This window comes from Sminthopsis crassicaudata, chromosome 2, assembly GCF_048593235.1.
Source record: "Sminthopsis crassicaudata isolate SCR6 chromosome 2, ASM4859323v1, whole genome shotgun sequence".
Classification (NCBI taxonomy): Eukaryota; Metazoa; Chordata; class Mammalia; order Dasyuromorphia; family Dasyuridae; genus Sminthopsis; species Sminthopsis crassicaudata.
In genome coordinates, this window is record NC_133618.1 from 89,194,757 (window position 1) to 89,213,416 (window position 18,660).

At 36.7% G+C, this 18,660-nt stretch overlaps 1 long non-coding RNA gene across 1 annotated transcript in view; it reads right to left on the reverse strand.

Moving 5' to 3' along the window:
- Positions 1-971: 971 nt before the first annotated feature.
- Positions 972-18,660, reverse strand: part of LOC141553240 (uncharacterized) — a 69,685-nt gene continuing 51,996 nt past the window's right edge. Inside the window, exon 3 of the long non-coding RNA XR_012485338.1 lies at positions 972-2,227. This is a non-coding gene — a long non-coding RNA (uncharacterized LOC141553240). The remainder of the gene's footprint in view (positions 2,228-18,660) is intronic.

Here is an 18,660-nt window from a genome sequence, read left to right on the forward strand (position 1 = left end):
TAAAAATTTTGTCAAACAGAAGTTGTTCCCCAATTGATAAATGGTCAAAGGACTTGAATAGGCAGTTTTTCAATGAAGAAATCAAGTTTACATATAGTCATATAAAATGCACTAAATCATTATTGATTAAAGAAATGCAAATTAAAACAACTTTGAGGTATCTGTTATACCTATCAGAGTGCTTAAAGTGATAGAAAGGGAAGGTGACAAATGTTGGAGGGGATGTGAAAAAATTGGGACAATAATTCACTATTGAAGGAATTGTGAACATATCCCACCATTTTCAAAAGCAATCTAGAATTATTCCCCAGGAATTAGTTATAAAATTGTATATACCCTTTAACCCAGAAATAACACTATTAGATCTTTCCCAAGATGATCAGAGAGAAAGGAGAATAACATGTTCTAAAATATTCATAACAGTTCTCTGGAAGTTGAGGGGATGCCCACTAATTGAGGAATGGCTGAATATGTTGTGGTACATGATTGTCCTGGAGTACTATTGTGCTATATGATGAGCTAGTTGATTTTAGAAAAATATGGGAAGTCTTGCATGAAAATAATGAAGAGTGAAGTGAGCAAAAACAAAAAATTATACATAAAAGCAATATTGTTTTAAAAACAACTTTGAAAGACAAAGACATTTTGAGTATTATAAATACTAAAAATCAACCACAAAGAACCTATGAAAGAAAATGCTTTCTAGCTCCAGAGAAAGAATTGATAAATAAGAATATTTATAGTATGGTTATACATATATAGATAGATATTTGTTTTTATTGGTGGTCTTCTCTATGGTGGGGTAAAGAGAAAGGAAAAAAATTAAAAGTTCAGAGAACAAAAGGAAACATAAGGAAGCTTAGAAAAATAAAGTAGCTTTGAAAATGATGTGTAACTTACTAGTTATTAAAAAATAAAACATATGAAATGAAAATTCATGGTTTTATTTTGAATCTTTTTATGTTGTGCTATGTACATGGAAATGTTCTCTTAATTGTCTTTATGTATTTAAATTCAAAATGAATTTTTTAAATTTAAAAGAAAAAGAAAAGATCCACCAAATATTCATGAAAGTGATAGGAAGAAATGTTTTATATAAAATGAATTTACTTTATTTTCATTATCAGTAAGAAAAAATTGAAATTGTCTCCTTTAACTTAAATATCATTCAGAGTGCTTTGGCAGCGATAATAATAGAGAAGCAAACTGTGCTCTTCCCAATATTATAGAAGCAAGATCACAGAATGACAGAACAGATGAAAGAAGGATCCCCAACAGAATTTTAAGAGATGAAAGAGGGATCCCAAGGCCATCTGACATCTACCTCTAGATCCTCTAACTCCAAACCCAGTGATTTTTTAATTAATATTTTCCATTATTCCTCTCACTTCCCACTTTATTCTCATATTCGTTCATGTATCTAATCCAGTTTCTGCCCTTCTATCTTTTAAATAAAGACATTATTTTTGCTTCCATGGATACCTCTCCAAATCCATTGTGTACATTCTTCACCCCAGAACTGCTCTCAGGACCCCCTGCTATCTCACAAAGATTTATGTTTTCCTCCTATCCTAGCCCCTCTTTTCTGTCTATCTCCTGGTCCTCAGTTTCCTGCCTGCATTCTGTCTGTATTCACCATCTTCTGAACCATCCCACTGGTGCTAGACTCTTTTTTTGGGGGGGGGAGGTGGGGGATGAAAGGGGTGAGGAAGGAAGGAGTAAATGGGGTAAAGCTAATAAGAATCAGAGTTCAAATTTGAATTTGGGTCCTCTGCCTTTTTGGCCAGTGCTCTGTTTGCTGCACCACTCATCTGTCCTTAATGGTAGGCTCTTTCAACTCTCCAGCACCTCCCTCTTCCAATTCCCCATGACCTTTTAGTGACTCATTGGTTTGGGCCATTGGTGCAGCCCGTAACCTGGAAGTCCAGATATCCTTAAATCTGCAGTAGACACCACTATTAATGGCCACAAGGATGCAGAGCTTCCAAATGCTGATGAAACATGCAGTTTGTGACTAGGTGAGGTCCTGCCTCTTGAAATTTGCATGGCTACAGAGGGCTCCACATCTTCCCCTGGGCCATTTGAAGGATGCTCCTGTCCACAATCTTTCAGAGCAGGAAGATACAGAGATCCAGAAGGAAAGTTGAGTCATCACTTGCAGATTGCAGATCTGGTCTCAGCATCCACCTCATCAAGCTCTCTGGTCACCTCTTCTCTTCCTTGGAAGCTATGGTCACATGGGAAAAAATATGCAGTAATTTTGATTGTCACCTCATGCCTCACCTCTCAGACTTTGAATTGGGTAAAATAGCTCCTAATAATTGCTTTAATTTCCTCTCCATTCATCCTTTTCATTTTTGAAATTTGTAATTTGGTTTACTTCTTTTTTAAATCAAATTAACCAATGCCTTATCTATATTATTGGTTTTGTTCATAAAATCAGCTCCTAGTTTTATTAGTTCAATGGCTTTTTAACTTTCAATTTTATTAATTTTTCCTTTGATTTTTAGGATTTCCAATTTGGTATTTAATTGGAGATTTTTAATTTGTTCTTTTTCTAGTTTTTTTTTCTAATTGCATGTCCAATTCATTGACCTGCTCCTTCTCTATTTTATTGATATTTATTCATAAAGATGATTTTCCCCTTAAGTACTGCTTTTGTCACATCCCATAAATTTTGGTATGTTATCTCATTGTTATCATTTTCTTTAATGAAATTATCATTTCTATAATTTGTTCCTTGACAGGAATGTGTTTATTCTTTAGAATCAAGTTATTTAGTTTCTGATTTAAATCTATATTTTGATGGCCCTTTATAGAATGTAATTTTGTTGCTTTGTGATCTGAAAAGAATGCATTTAACATTTTTTCTGCATTTGGTTATAAGATTTTTATGTCTTAATATATAGTCCATTTTTGTGTCAGTACCATTTACCACTAAGAAAAAGGCACACTCCTTTCTATTCTCATTCGATTTGCTGTTCATCTCTGCAACTTCTTATTTATTTTTTGGATAGATTTATCTAGTTCTGAGAGGGAAAAGTTGAGAATCCCCACCATTATAGTTTTACTTCCAATTTCCTCCTGTAACTCATTTAAATTTTCACTAAAAAATGGATGCTATGCCATTTAATACATATATACTTAGTATTGATATTACTTCATTACGTATCAAACCTTTTAGCATAATGTAGACGTCCTGCATATCTCTTTTAATTAGGGCTATTTTTGCTTTTACTTTTGTCTAAGATCATGATTACTACCCTTACTTTTTCATTTCAGCTGAAACATTATGATTCTGTTTCAGCCCTTTACTTTTATTCTGTTTGTGCCTTTCTGCTTCAAGTGTGTTTCTTGTAAACAATGAAGTGCAGAATTCGGGTTTTTTTTTTTTAATCTACTATTAATTTCCATTTTAAGGGTCTTCTCATCTTCTTTGCATGTTTTTTGCCTCCCACTGTACTCTAAAGTTGCATGTCTCCCAAGGCTTTGTGCTGGACCCTCTTCTCTTCATTCTATACTATTTCATTTGGAAATCTCATCAGCTTTCATGGTATTCAATTATAATTTCTATGAAGATGATTCCCAGATCTGTATAAACACTATTAGTCTTTCATTTGAACTAGTGTTTCACCAACTAACTTTCAGACATCTCAAACTGGATGATTTATAGGCACCTCAAACTCAACATGTACAAAACAGAACTCATTATCTTCCCCTTGAAAAATTCTTTTCTATCCTGAATTTCTCAGGATACCACCATCCTTCCAGAAATTTCAATATCATTCTCAACTCTTCACCCTTGTTTACCCCACATGAGCAATTTGTTGTCTATTCTTGTTTCTACCTTCATAATGTCTTTCAACATAAAAACCAAGAGAAATATTTAAGAATGGAAAACACATAGTTATTTGAGGGAGAAAAAGGAATAAATAAGAAGTCTATTTTAAGCCCTCATCACATCTCATTAAGTCTATTTTCTAATATTTCCCTGCCTCAAGTCTTTCCCCACACTAATCCATTCTCCATTTAATTCTCAAAGTGATTGTTCTAAACTGTAGGTCTTTCAAAACAGAAACTATAATTATTTACATTGACTCTGAGCCAATCGAGGCCCAGACAGTGAGGTCTGGCTTATGGGACCTTTTGTTGGTCAACCCAAAAGAGCCAGAGTGATTTGGATTTAAGGCACAGGCCTAGCCTGTAAACTCCAAAAAAAGGAAAGCTTTGCTGCCAAGAGGGCAGTTCAAATTGGGTCCCCAGTAGGCCAGCTCTTACTTCTACTTACAGAACTTGGTTACCCTTTACCCTCAAAGAGGACCATCTAAAAGATAATTCAGCAATCCACGGTGGCTACAAATGGGCTTCAACACACTAAATTCTAAGAACTACACAAGAGAACAAAGGCAAAGGAGTTCTTGGAGATAAATTTTAAAAGAAAATGAGTGAGTGAGTTATGTGGCAAAGAACACAGAATAACTGGTGGACTGCCCACATGTTCCACGGTAATTACCAAATACCAGGAGAATTAGAAGAAGGCCCCAGGCACATTGGATAGACATTCTCCCCCATAAAGGGAGATTGAGATATATAGATATGCATGTATATATGTATGTATGCATATGTGGGCACACATATACATATATGCATACATACACACACAATATAAAATTTAGAAGAGCAAGAATCGCACAGAATAGTTTACACCACAAGAGGGAGTTGTAGCATTGGTGAGGTCATTAGTCCATCAAATTATGGAAGTGTCATTGAAGGTTTTGAATAAAGAATGAAACAATCCATCAGACACCAGCTATGCAGTGTTTTGCCACTCCACTTTGGTTGGACCACTCAAAGCTTGTACTCAAAGCTTGTATAAAACTGAGAGCCCCCTGCAAAGTCAGCTCCCCAGTACAGGGACTCATTCGAATAAAACTTAAGGGAAGGAAACAAGATGCACACCAACATATACACAAATACTTAGGAAAATACACAAAAGAAATTTTACAAATAACAAGAGGGAGTTGTAGCATTGGTGAGGTCATTAGTCCATCAAATTATGGAAGTGTCATTGAAGGTTTTGAATAAAGAATGAAACAATCCATCAGACACCAGCTATGCAGTGTTTTGCCACTCCACTTTGGTTGGACCACTCAAAGCTTGTACTCAAAGCTTGTATAAAACTGAGAGCCCCCTGCAAAGTCAGCTCCCCAGTACAGGGACTCATTCGAATAAAACTTAAGGGAAGGAAACAAGATGCACACCAACATATACACAAATACTTAGGAAAATACACAAAAGAAATTTTACAAATGCATATGCAGCCCTAGAGGCAGATAATTACAATTTCTAACCTCCGAGTTCCTGTAATTTATCTGGTGTGAGTAGCTCTCTTCAATAATGTGCAGCTTCCAAGCCCCTCTTTAACATCACAAGGGACCCCTAAAAGTTGTGGATCTGGCGGGGGAGTTCATCGTGCTGCAGCCTAGCACTGAACATTCCTGGAAATAGCCAAGCTGCTGCTCAAAAAACAGACCAAAAACCTATTATATATATAAAATATAAGTCCATATTTGAAGCCTCTGCACCTTATTGGAATCTTCTAAGGCTTGTGTTTTCCATATGAAGTCTTGAAAAAACAATTACCACATCACAATGAAATATTGGGTTAGGATTTAAGGGATTTCAATTTAATTCATGCACATATTAAGTACCTATGACATGTCAGGTATTTTTGCTGGGCACTGGGAATATGAAGGCAGAAAAGAAAAGAGAGAAAGGAAGGAAGAAGAAGAAGAAGAAGAAGAAGAAGAAGAAGAAGAAGAAGAAGAAGAGAGAGAGAGAGAGAGAGAGAGAGAAGGAAAGAAAAGGAAGGAAAGAAGGAAGGAAAGGAAGGAAAGAAGGAAGGAAGGAAAGGAAGGAAGGAGTAAGGAAGGAAAGGAAGGAAGGAGGAAGGAAGGAAGGAAGGAAGGAAGGAAGGAAGGAAGGAAGGAAGGAAGGAAGGAAGGAAGGAAGGAAGGAAGGAAGGAAGGAAGGAAGGAAGGAAGGAAGGAAGGAGGAAGGAAGGAAGGAAGGAAGGAAGGAAGGAAGGAAGGAAGGAAGGAAGGAAGGAAGGAAGGAAGGAAGGAAGGAAGGAAGGAAGGAAGGAAGGAAGGGAAGGAAAGGAAAGGAAAGGAAGGGAAAGGAAGGAAGGAAGGGAAAGGAAGGGAAAGGAAAGAAAAGAAAGAAAAAGAAAGGAAGAAAAAAGAAAAGAAAAAGAAACACATATTCTAGAAAATATTCATGGATAAGAAAATGCCCCAAATAGGCAAGTTAAAACCAAATTAATTTTGGAGGAAAGAGAAAAGTATTAATAATAAAGGGATCAAGGAGAGTTTCATGTAAATTTAGGACTTGAGCTAAAGGGCAAGGAAAGAAAGAAACATATTTAAAATCAACTATGTGTCAAGCATTTTACAACATTTATTTCATTTGATCCTCACTACAACCTTGGGAAGTGGGTGCTATTGATGAGGTCCTGAATGGTGGGTGTGGTTGGTAGAGAGAAACAGAAACTTTGTTAAAATTATTACCTGAGGAAGGCAGGGAAAAGGTTCCGATAATGGAGATCGGTTTAGTTCCATGGTACCACCCTCTGTAGAGGTAATCTAGTCAGAAATCCAGTTCCTGAAGCTAAATTTTCACAGCTTATGGCCATGCCATGGACACTGCACTCCTTTGGGTCAGTCCACAACGGGCACTCTGCCTTGTGGGGTCTTTCCCTTTACCCCTCCCTCATGTCACATGATGTCTCCTAATCTTGGGGCCATTCCTTAGGGTGTCTCTCATCTCTTCTCCTGACTCCACTTCTTCCCCACACAACTAGATAACTCTTTTGATCTGCTAAGTCCCTTTCAGGATTTATCCAGCCAGGTAAGGGTATACCCCCACTTCATGGAGTGTTTCCTGTCTCTCAATAAATGGCAAGTTCCACATGGGAACTTGCCCTTTCCATCCTTAATTATTACAAATCCTTTCTATGCTCTCCCAACTCTATTTCATATTTACTATTCCTGTTATTTTATCTCTTCATCTTGTCTGTAAGCTCTTCTAAATAAAATTTTATAAAGCTTTTGCCATTGTGAATTCTTCACCTGATTTAGTGCCTACCATCATTTGGTATCTACATCAACTACATCACCACTATGATCTCGATTTTACAATGGAGGTAACTGAGGCAGAAAGGTGTGTTTAGTGACTTCCCCAAGATCACACAGTAAGTGTCTGAGGCCAGATTTGAACTAAGGGCTTCCTAATTCCTGGGTGAGTGCTTTATGCACTGCACTGTGTAGCTGCCTAGGGATCCCACATGATGAAGATGAGGAGGGAAACTTTCCATCAATAGGGAACAGCTTATCACAAAGTCAAGAGATGGGATGTCATATTTGGGAAACAGCAAGTAATCCAGTTCAGTTTGAACAGAGTACATAAGAAATAATGCAAAATACAACTATGGAGCCAGATTGTGAAGAACTTCCAGTGCCAAAAAGAAAAGTTTGTATTTAATCCTAAAGGCAACATGGAATCACTAAAGCTTCTTGAGCGAGAAAATAATGAGTCAGACTCACATTTTAGGAATATCAATTTGGCAGTCATGAGAAGGATGGATTGGAGACAGGAAAGCTATAGGCAGGAAGACCAATTAGGCTTTTGTAAAAGCCCAACTAAGAAGTGACAAGGGTGATCTAAGGTTGGAATTTAAAAAGAAAAGAGCAGCAATAGGATAAGAGATCAAGGGATAAAAATGTAGAAGACAGTATCAAAATGAACAGGATAGAATATATGCTTACCTACATAGCCTGAAAGAGGAAGCCCTCCATGGGACTTTCACTCTAGCTTCCTTGTTAGATGATAAGGGAATGTCTTGGGTGAGTAGGTGGGGGTTGCCCAGCTAGAATTTGGATTTCTAGCTAGAGAAGAGTGATTTTCTAGTCAATGTGATCATGGAATATCATCAGCCTTCTGTCCAGAAGAAGGGCAGTGTCAGTCTTAAAGTTATACTAACACAAGCACCCAAATTCTAGAAAAAGGAGATCTGTCCTATTCAGAAGAGGGGGATTTCTTGAGCACCATAACTCTAGGAAAGAGAGAAGGACCAAACACTTTACTTCCAGTGTTAGACAGAACAGTGGTAAGGGACTCAAAGTCCCAATAAGGAAGAATTACAGATTTGGACTTTGTTGTCTACTATTAGCATGAGATATTAGGTAATGTAGTCTAATAGGGAAGGGGTTGCCCATTTAGAAGCCCCATATGTGTTTCATTTCTGAGGGAATCCAAACTCTTGGAATATTCTCATACCATGAGAGAGAAAGACAATAGAACTTTGGGAAATTGCCACCATCAGAGATAAGTTTAGTCCAACATACAATATAGTAGTGTATAGAGGATTTTAGACCCTGTGGAAGAGTAGCACTCATTAGAGAAAGAAAAGATAATTTTACTGAGTTTTATAGACTATTTTTCTTTGTCCTTCATTCTTGAAGAGGACCATGACATCAGGGAGGTGATACCATGACATGAACATAAATTAGATTTAAGTGAGGGAAGGCAGTGCAAGGTCACATGCCTCACTTTCCCTTCTAGAGCCATCTGAGTTCAGTGGCCAGATACAGATCAAGATGACTGGAGATGACCGTGGATGAAATGGGAGACTTTTGCCTTTTTAAGCTAGGGTCTTCAACAGGTCTTAGTTTGACTGATGATTGGAGTTGACCACTTCAAGAATGCAGGACAAACAACAATCTTTATAAGTAGAGCTGATATAAAAACTATAATTAAAAAATAAAATAAAATAAAGTTCTGAATTGCTTTCCAAAAAAAAAGAGTTGACCTATAAACTGGAACTGGTCAGTTGGAAAACTTCCTTCCTCCCTCCCTCCCTTCGTTCTTTCCTTCTTTCTTTCCTTCCTTCCTTCCTTTCTTTTTTCTTCCTTCCTTCCTCCCTCCCTCTTTCCTTCCCTCTGTCCACATAGGATATCATACCCTAACCTACAGATGCTCTTAAGCTTTTTCTTTTTTTTCTTCTTTTGGATCACTGAACCCTCCCAAGATATCTTGAGTTTTATGAGCTAGATTTCTTTCTTAAGGACCATGACTTTAAATTAAAATCACTCTGATTCTCATTGACTAGCCATCAAAATTTCCCAAGCCAAGCCCCATTTGGTCATTATTTCAGTCCTGATTGACTCAGACCTAGCCTTAATCACTGAATGGGTACAACCTCTGTCAACTTGTTGAAGACCTTAGCTTAGAATGGCCAAGATCTCCCATTGCATAGTCTATAATAAATCCATTTATATATTTTCCATATTTTTTCATAAGTTCCTATTAATCTTCGTGCTTTTAAAAGATTTCTCTAGGAGTGCAATAAAGACTATACTATAAAGTACTAAATAAATGTATTTGTTATCTAGAGTACTTATATGGGTTAAGAGGACTTTGAGAACCCAGACACAAACTATAATTAGCGATTTTCTCAGAGGAAACTGGGATAAAATGAGTTACAGATAGAATGATCTTTTATGGGCTACATGCAAAACTGGACCAAATCCACATATGCCTAGGGCTTGGAATGCTAGACTGTAGGTTATATATCATAATAAAGCAAGAGAAACAAAAGAATCCAAAAAATAAACTAAGATCTATTCTGTAAGTCATAGGAATTTCAGGGAAATTGGTCATCAATGAGATAATGATATATAAATAAATAATAGGAGAGGTCGCATAGAGTCTCATCTATGAGCAGACCTCAAGATACCTACTTATAACATTTTTATTCTTTAAAGACAAAGCATTTTACAAGGTGCCAAAAAAAGAGAAAGGAGATAATATTTTCAGATTTTAGATTCTGGATGACTTTGAATCAGTCCCTTAGATACTGAAAAAAGCAAGGGCTTGAGGCAAAATGTACAAAACCAAAGGGAAATGATGCCATCAAGAGTATAATATCTTTACTGATTTTTTCTATTCCTTTGTTAAAAATTCCTTATTATAAGAATTTTTTATTATAAGGGATGGTTTTCTGAGAGGGGATATAAGGACAAATCTAAGCAGTGTAAAACAAAAGATATCGATAAGAATCAGGAACTATCTCTGGCCAATTTAAGATGATACTGGATTTGACCTTTAAAGAAAGAATGGATAGAAAGACAAGGTAGATTTTTGTAGCAGAAATCATGGAATGAGAGAAACAAGGTCACTATATATTAGTGTACCAATTATAGCTCACATTTATGTAGTCCTTTACTATTTATTATAGCAAAAGATTCATTGACCAATAAAAAGTCAATAATGTTGAGTTTTTATGACCCAAATTCCATCATAGCAATATATTAAAGAAAAGCTGGCAGGAGCACAAGAAAAAATAAGCCATGAATATCATATAATATTACATAACTAGACATCTCCACACCATTGTCAGTGATAGGTCAAATAGACAAAGTACCAAAGGATTTAGAACCAGAACTGAATGTGGATATTATCCTTAACGATCCCCTCATTTTACAGATAAAGCAACTAAGACCCAGGAAGGGAAAGTAATTTGACCAAAATCATATAGCTAGTAGTACTAATGAAAGAAAAAAAAAACTAGAGCTAAAAATATAACAGTGTTGAATTAACTGACATAATACAAAACTTAATGGGAAGACAAGAAAACACATCTTTTTTTCAGTTGCCTATTAGGCAATTGTAGGGGGGAAAGGGAAACATCTTTTAGAAGATCAAGATATATTTGATTGACACAAAAAGATTGAACATCTATATACATCTATACATACATATATGTATATATATATATATATATATATATATATATATATATATACAAACGTATATATTACATATATATGTATGTATATCACATTCTCAGAGCTCAGTACAATCAGAAATAAACAACATCTCCAATCTTGAAAGTTTCAAAAAAGCATTGTTTTAAGTAACTCCTAGGTCAGAGACATCATGCAGAACACAAAAGAATTTCTTTTGAGCAGTGAAAATATAAAAACACAGCATAATAAGCTGCATAGCAAAGGAGCATCTAAAGTGAACTTTATTTTTCTGAATATAAATTTAGCGGATTATATAGATAATATATATTTAGATAATTATATAGATATTATATATACAATATTACATATTATATTATAATAAATCTAGCATGGCCTTTACCTAGTTATTGTGGTTTGCCCAGATTCGAATATGGAGGAGTCTGATTTCTTAATAGGTAAATTAGGCTCCCCATTCGGCAAATTCATTTGCATATTCACACACTATCCCCTTTCCCCCAGAATCCCAGGGAAGTTGTTGATTATCTGAATGGGATTGGAAGACTATGGTTTTATCTAGCAGTGTGCAAACATAAATTCAATATATAGAAGGTTATTTATCTTACACACATAAAGAAAGGAATGCAAAGCATAAAAGAATATGAGTATTACAGAATGTTTTGAACAGAATTTAGTAACTTACTTATAACTACTCTTGTGATCTAATAAAAGATTATTAGTTAAACCTCATCAAGACAGTATTTGGCAATTTTGCTTGATCTTAATTTTCTTTCTGGTGATTTTTTTCTTTTTCCCTCTTAAAACTGTCCAAATATAGTTCTTTCTCCTGCCACTCTGTAGGGAGAGGGAGGAGAGATTTGTCCCTGCCATCAATTTGCCAGTGGAAGATGCCACTGTTACAATTTCTACAATCCTATCAACATTTGTAAAGACAATGCTAGATGATGAAAGCACATGAGAGACAAAGGCAGTCAGGGGTCCAGATATAAGCCCAAATATAGAGAACTTGCTCCAGGTAGGGAATTGTGGCCCAAATTGCTACTGTATTGTTCTTCATCCCTTGTTGAAATCACATCCAGTCACCTGAAAGATCACATCCAAGAGGAGCCAATAGATAGAAACTCTTCCTCCTCCTTCTTTTTCTTCTTCTACCAGATGTGACATTAGTTCTTTCAGCTAAGCAAACAATCGGAAGATTCTTGGAAACAAGTCATAAATGGCCAGAAGCCAGCGCATAGAATTCCATTAAGATTGACTGACACGTCAGCTGTGTATGTGCAGTGGAGAGTAGACACATAGAAAAGGAAAAAATTAGAAAAATTTAGGGAAAAAAAAAAGGAAAAAGGAAATAAAATGCATTCAATCTTTTCCTAAAGACTTGAGGAAAAAGAGGAAAAGATAATCAGGGAAATGATCGAATTAAGAGTAACAATAAACAAACTGGAGGTGGGGGAAATCTGGCAACAATCCAAATGTCCTACAAATAGGACAGTGCTAAAGCACATTCTGAGATTACTAAGAGACAAAGACAGAGATAAGAATATGTACATGTACAAAGGCATATGTATATACTATAAATATGTATATCTATATGAATGCAATTTTTGAATCAAAGGAACCATCCTCATAAGTGGAGGCTGATTGCTTTGTACTCCATTGCCTAAATGAGGGGTATCAATAATGACAGCCGGAAAGAAGAGAGAGCAATGAATCAATCAACAAACATTTATTAAGCACCTATTATGGACCAGGTACTCTAGTAGGCACTGGGAATCTAAAGGCATAAAAGATACCACCTGCATCTAATAGGAGCTCACAATCTGCTTTTTCTGGCTTCTAGTATCAAGAGGGAAAACTCACCCTTCCAAACTCTTTAGGTATATGAAAAAGAAGAGTCTAGGAAGAAGCCAATATGGAGAGGAGCTAGCTGGAACTTTAATCATGTGTCTATTCCTAGTTTTCTTCCCTAGGCAAGAAAGAAAACTTTCCCTTGAGTGAGATCTAGGACTCTCTCTTAGCTGAGCTGACTTACTCACTCCCAATGGGAGAGTTTCTTCACTCTGTAATGTCTGGTATATATTCTCCTATGTATACTTCCTCTGATTCCTGTTTTGTAATCAACTTGGATAAATGGGTTTATCTGCCGTTTGCCATATGTGCGTTCAATGTGGAAGTGGTAGTTGGTGGGAAGGGAGTCAAGCTTTGGATGTATAATTTGGAATTATCTTTTCCCATTAAAGAATAGCTATAATGAAAGTGGTTTGAACCTAAAAATTACTTCCCCTAGAGTAACAATATTTAAGGGAACAGACATAGTTCTAGTTCAGTAACCTATTTTTCTGAGGAAGGTGGAGAGGCCAGCCTCTGCTTGCTACCTCTTCCCCTTCTGGCAAGAATCAGTCTTCCTAGGAGAAGGCTGAAGGAGGAGTGTTTCTTCTCTCTCTCTCTCTCTCCTCTCTCTCTCTCTCTCCTCTTCCTCTCTCTCTCTCTCTCTCTCTCTCTCCCCCTCCCTCTTCCTCCTTCTCTCTCACTGTCTCTCTCTCTCTCTCTCTCTCTCTCTCTCTCTCTCTCTCTCTCTCTCTCTCTTTCTCTCTCTTCCTCCTTCTCTCTCTCTCTCTCTCTCTCTCTCTCTCTCTCTCTCTCTCTCTCTCTCTCTCTCTCTCTCTCTCCCCCTCCCTCTTCCTCCTTCTCTCTCACTGTCTCTCTCTCTCTCTCTCTCTCTCTCTCTCTCTCTCTCTCTCTCTCTCTCTCTCTTTCTCTCTCTTCCTCCTTCTCTCTCTCATTCTCTCTCTCTCTCTCTCTTTCTCTCTCTCTGACTGCTTCTATACAAACACAAACATGCTATATATAGCATATATACGTGTATATTCATACACATGTATACACATATATACATACACTTACATCTTATATGTTTCATATATTGGAATGGGGAATGGTATATTGGGCAACTGTACCTAATAGTTTTAGAGCAAATAACCAATTGGCTTTTTCCTTGTTGAGCAGAAGGTTGCCTCCAACTTCCATCCATTGTTTGTAGTTCTGTCCACAGAGGCCAAAGAAAACAATCCAAATCTTCCATGTGAAAAGTTTATCAAATATTTGAAAGACTCTACCACATAGGCAACCCCCACCCCCAAGACTAGACTACATATAGCTCAATGGGTCCTTGTTTTGAGTTTGCTCTTTAACAATGTGCTTCTATTAATAGCCTCTAAGATCCCAGTTGGCTTCTACATCCCCTTTCAATCACATTGGCCTGAATCACATCTTCCCCATCCTGTACTTTTGTGCAGTTGACCACAAGTATGCGACTTGAATTAAGTGATTACTATATGCTAGACACAGTGCTAGGTCTAAGGGAAAACTATATATGATGATTTGCCTTTGATCTCAATTTTAAAAAAATATTCTTTCCCCAGTTTCACATAAAAGATGATTCATTTGAAAAGTTCTTTTGAATTAGTTTTTTTTCTCCTTCATATCCCCTTTCCCTGAGACAGTAAGCAAATTGTTGGGGATTATGTGTTCTCATTAAAAACAAACAAAATATTACCATGTCAGTTGAAGATACGACTCAAGGGAGGGAGAAACAAAATTTGAAAAATGTATACTTTGGTCTACATTCAGTCCACTCTGGATGTGGATAGCATTTTTGAGTCCTTTGGCATTGGATCATTATATTGCTGAAAATAGCAGTTTCATTTTACAGTTAAATCTAACTGTTAACGTATACAGTATTGTGCTTTTGCTTACTGTGCATCAGGTTTTTCGGATATATGAACAAATTGCTAAGGCTGCAATAAAAGCTTGGGGTGTCCTTCCTGGACAGAAAGATCGTGGAGAGGCTTTCACTAAAATACAGCAAGGTCCCAATGAACCTTTTGCAGATTTTGTGGGACGTTTGCAAACTGCTGTCAAAAGAACTATTGGAGAAAATTCAGCTACAGAAATAATGACCAGACATCTGGCTAAGGAAAATGCCAATGAGATTTGCAAAAGAATTATATGGGGATTAGACAAAGATGCTCCTTTAGAGGAGATCATAAGACGCTGTGCTACAGTGGGAACAAATGCTTTTTACACCCGGACAATGATGAACGTGGAAAGACAAGGTCCCTCCTGGCAAGGGACTTCTAGAGAAACTCGGAGATGTTTTCAATGTGGAAAAATTGGACATCTAAGAGCTCAGTGTAGATATGGAGAAGATATGCACCTTTAGATTTGAATAAAATTAAGGATTTGAAAAAAGGTTGTACCCTTTATGGGGCTACATCAGCTTATGTCAAAATGTTACTAGATGGTTTGTCTTATGAAGTCCTAACCCCGAATGATTGGAAATCCATAGCAAGGACATGTCTGGAACCTGGAGAAAATTTATTATGGCTTGCGGAATTTCATGAATTATGTAAAATTCAGTTCTCACCTTGTAATTGTCCAGAAAACCTGAATTCTCACCTTGTCACTGTCCAGACAACCTCAGTTCTCACTTAGTAATCCTAACAAGAAAAGTCAGTTATTAAATTTTCATAAAGAGTATTTATTCTTCAAAAATCAGCCAATGTTACAAACCAGAGCTTGAATTATTGTGCTGATGGTCTAAACTTAAGAAAATAGTATAGACAATATTAATAATGTGGGGTGAATTTAAAGGTATGACATGCAGACTTTTTCTGGAGTATGAGTTGCTAAACACTAAACAGTATACTCCCATTAAAAAACTCATCTATTTTACTTTCAATTTATGGAATAAAACAAGAATTTCTACAACTTAGAATAATAAAATAGCATAATAAAGATGATTGCATATGAAACTGTAAATCTATAATGTTCATTCTTTTTCACTTAAATACATAATAAAGTCATTATGTAACTTCCTTTTTCTCTTCTTTTCCTGCCTCTATCCTATAAATGGTTACCATTAGACACAAATTTTTACATGCGTGTATACATATATATGTAAAACCAATCTATACATACTTCTATTTATCAGTTCTTTCTTTGGATGCAGATGATGTCTTCCTTTGTGTTCTCTGCAGTTAATTTAGGTATTCGTAATAATCAAAATGACTTATTTGCTCAAAGTTGTTCTTAAAACAATATTGCTGTTACTTTGGCTCAGCACATTTTGCTCTTCATTATTCTATGCAAGTCTATCCATGTATTTCTAAAATCAACTCATTTCTTAAAGCACAGTAGCATGCCATCACCATCACATACCACAGCTTGTTCAGCCATTCCCCAGTTGATGGGCATTCCCACAATTTCCTGTTCTTTGCCACCACAAAAAGAGTTCGTATAAATATTTTAGACTATATAGGTTCTTTTCCTTTTTCCCTAATCACACTCAATCATTCAACGAAGAATTAAGTTCACCAAGGATAGAAATAACCCAATAGGAAGCATCATTTTAAAACCTTGTCCATGTAGTTTTGCTCTGAGGTGAGATGCACCCAGAGGAAGAAATTATTTATGACACAACACAAATATGTGAAGTGCCAAATGAATGCAAGTTCAAAGGAAGAGATCTCTCTGAGCAAGAATGAATCTGAGAAAGTGTCATGGAGAAAATGAGACATGCTGTGCATTGAAGGATGAGTACAATCTGAATAGGTAAAGTGAAAGTAAAGTCAGTCAGTCAGTCAGCCAATAAATATTTATTAACTCCCCATAATGTCCCAGGCACAGTGCTAACTGCCATGAATACCAGGGAAATGATGAACAATGGAATAGAAGCAACAAAGCTCCAGAAATATTCAGAGATTTAAGAAAGACCAGGCTGTTATCAGAGAGGAATCATACATGTCAGGGAGTATTAGAGAAGAAAATAAAAAGGATAAGATGGGTCCAGATTCTAAAAGGCCATGAGTGCCAGGCTGAATTTGGACTGAATTCTAAATACAGTGAGAAACTCCTGAAACTTTCTGCATAGAGAAGAATACAGTGATTTTTAAAAATGGGGGTGGGGAAGCAAAATAGGGGAGTTTACTATCAATTGGATGTGTTTTCCAATCAATTTGACAAAATTAAATATATTTACTGGCATCCATATGGCACTTCCCCATGAAGAGTAGGCATGAGTGCTGGCATGAGAGGTTAGCATGAATACTTGCAGGGAAGGGACAGGAAACCCCTTTGATTTGTCCCCGTGGCATTATAGCCAATCTCAAATTTGAGAGTCCCCACATTCAAGAGTTAGGGCACAGATCTTCTGGAGGGGAATTTCCTCAATGAATTACTTGTAAGAGAAGGAAGGGCATCTGGAGGTTTGCATGCCTGTGAGAAAGGGGGAAAGAGTAAAGAAGGATATTCAGTACAGCATAGGTGTGATGAGAAGGGGATTGCTTGTTCTGAAGCTCCCAAATGTGTTTACCTTCCACAAGAAGTCTAATAAGTCTAATAAGCTCTTTGAGTATTCTTTGTCATTTTTCTATCTCTCCATGACCTCCTATTTTATATCTGATATATTTTCTGCTGAGTGAAATAAAAGCTGTCCCATATTTGATATGCATTAAATACCTTGTGTAGTTTTTCTGGGAGCTAAAGATCCTATTACTCACATTTGAGGAAACCTAAACACAAGATACACCATGATTTTATTTGTAGATTTTCCTATAATAATCTCCGGAGGGGGAAACGGAAATAAAAAGGGGGAAAAAAGCAGGGATTCTCATTTATCAGCTACCAGATTGGTTATTTGAGCCAGGAGACTTTGAAGGGAGCTAGGCTACAAGTTGCTATGATAAAACACCAAGACTTCTCTTCGGGTGTCCATCCTTTCCCTTTAGGCACTTATACACAGAAATCTTCTCTCCCTTTTCTGCTTCATCCTTTTTGGAGGCCTTAATCTTCCTACTCTTGACGCTAGATCTAACTGCCTTTCTGTTATCAAAAGGTACTACTTACAGCCAGGGCCCAGGGTGATCAGAGTACTTCACAAAGAAACACAACTGGCTCTTGGTTACTTTTTTGCCTTAAGGGTCTTTTAGACAAACCATACCAGAAGGTAATTTTTTTAACCACCATACACATATACACACAACACACAAAAATGTTCAAATACAAAAGACTTAGAACTACCCACAAAGCTAAAGCAAAACTGCCTGTTTTCTCCCTGTGACCACCTAAGTATTCCAGTGGCTCTTCCCTTCTGGGTAATTAGAAAGAAGCAATGTTTACCTCAAAGTCTCTCTGTCCAGAAAAGACCACAAACATGGGTATGATTTGTAGGTAGTAAGGGGAAAGGGGGTTAAAAGGTCAGATATAAGTGGCAAAACCCTTCTGTGCCATGGGAGCAATGGACAGACATCTGAAGACAGCGCCAACTCAAAGTTCTATGTTCTTTTCCTATTCCACCTCTAGTCCCAAATATAATTCAAGTTATTTCATGCTACTTTCATCTCTACTGTCCAGGAGAAAAATATTTGAGAAATTTATTCATACTAAAATGTTCCTGGACTTGATACAAAGCTTAATATTAAGCTTTAATAGCTTAAAACTGCACCAAGACTTTTAGAACACACAGAGTTCATCTGTCAAGAATTGTTTATATGTTAATTATGCAATCAGCCTATTTACCCTAGGGAATGAGATTTCAGGTCCTGAGACATTGATCAGAGAAATACTTTTGAACAAAGAAGATCTCCTGTTCTATTAAATCATTACACATAGGGTAACAGACATTGCACTGTTGGGAGGAAACCCAGGGACCAGCTAGTCCAATCTGGACCAGAACAAGCATCCCCTCTACACCATTTCTGGCAAATGGTCATTTAATCTCGACTTGAAGACCTCCAGCAATGGGAAGCTCCCAGCTACCCTGGAGCAAGAGGCT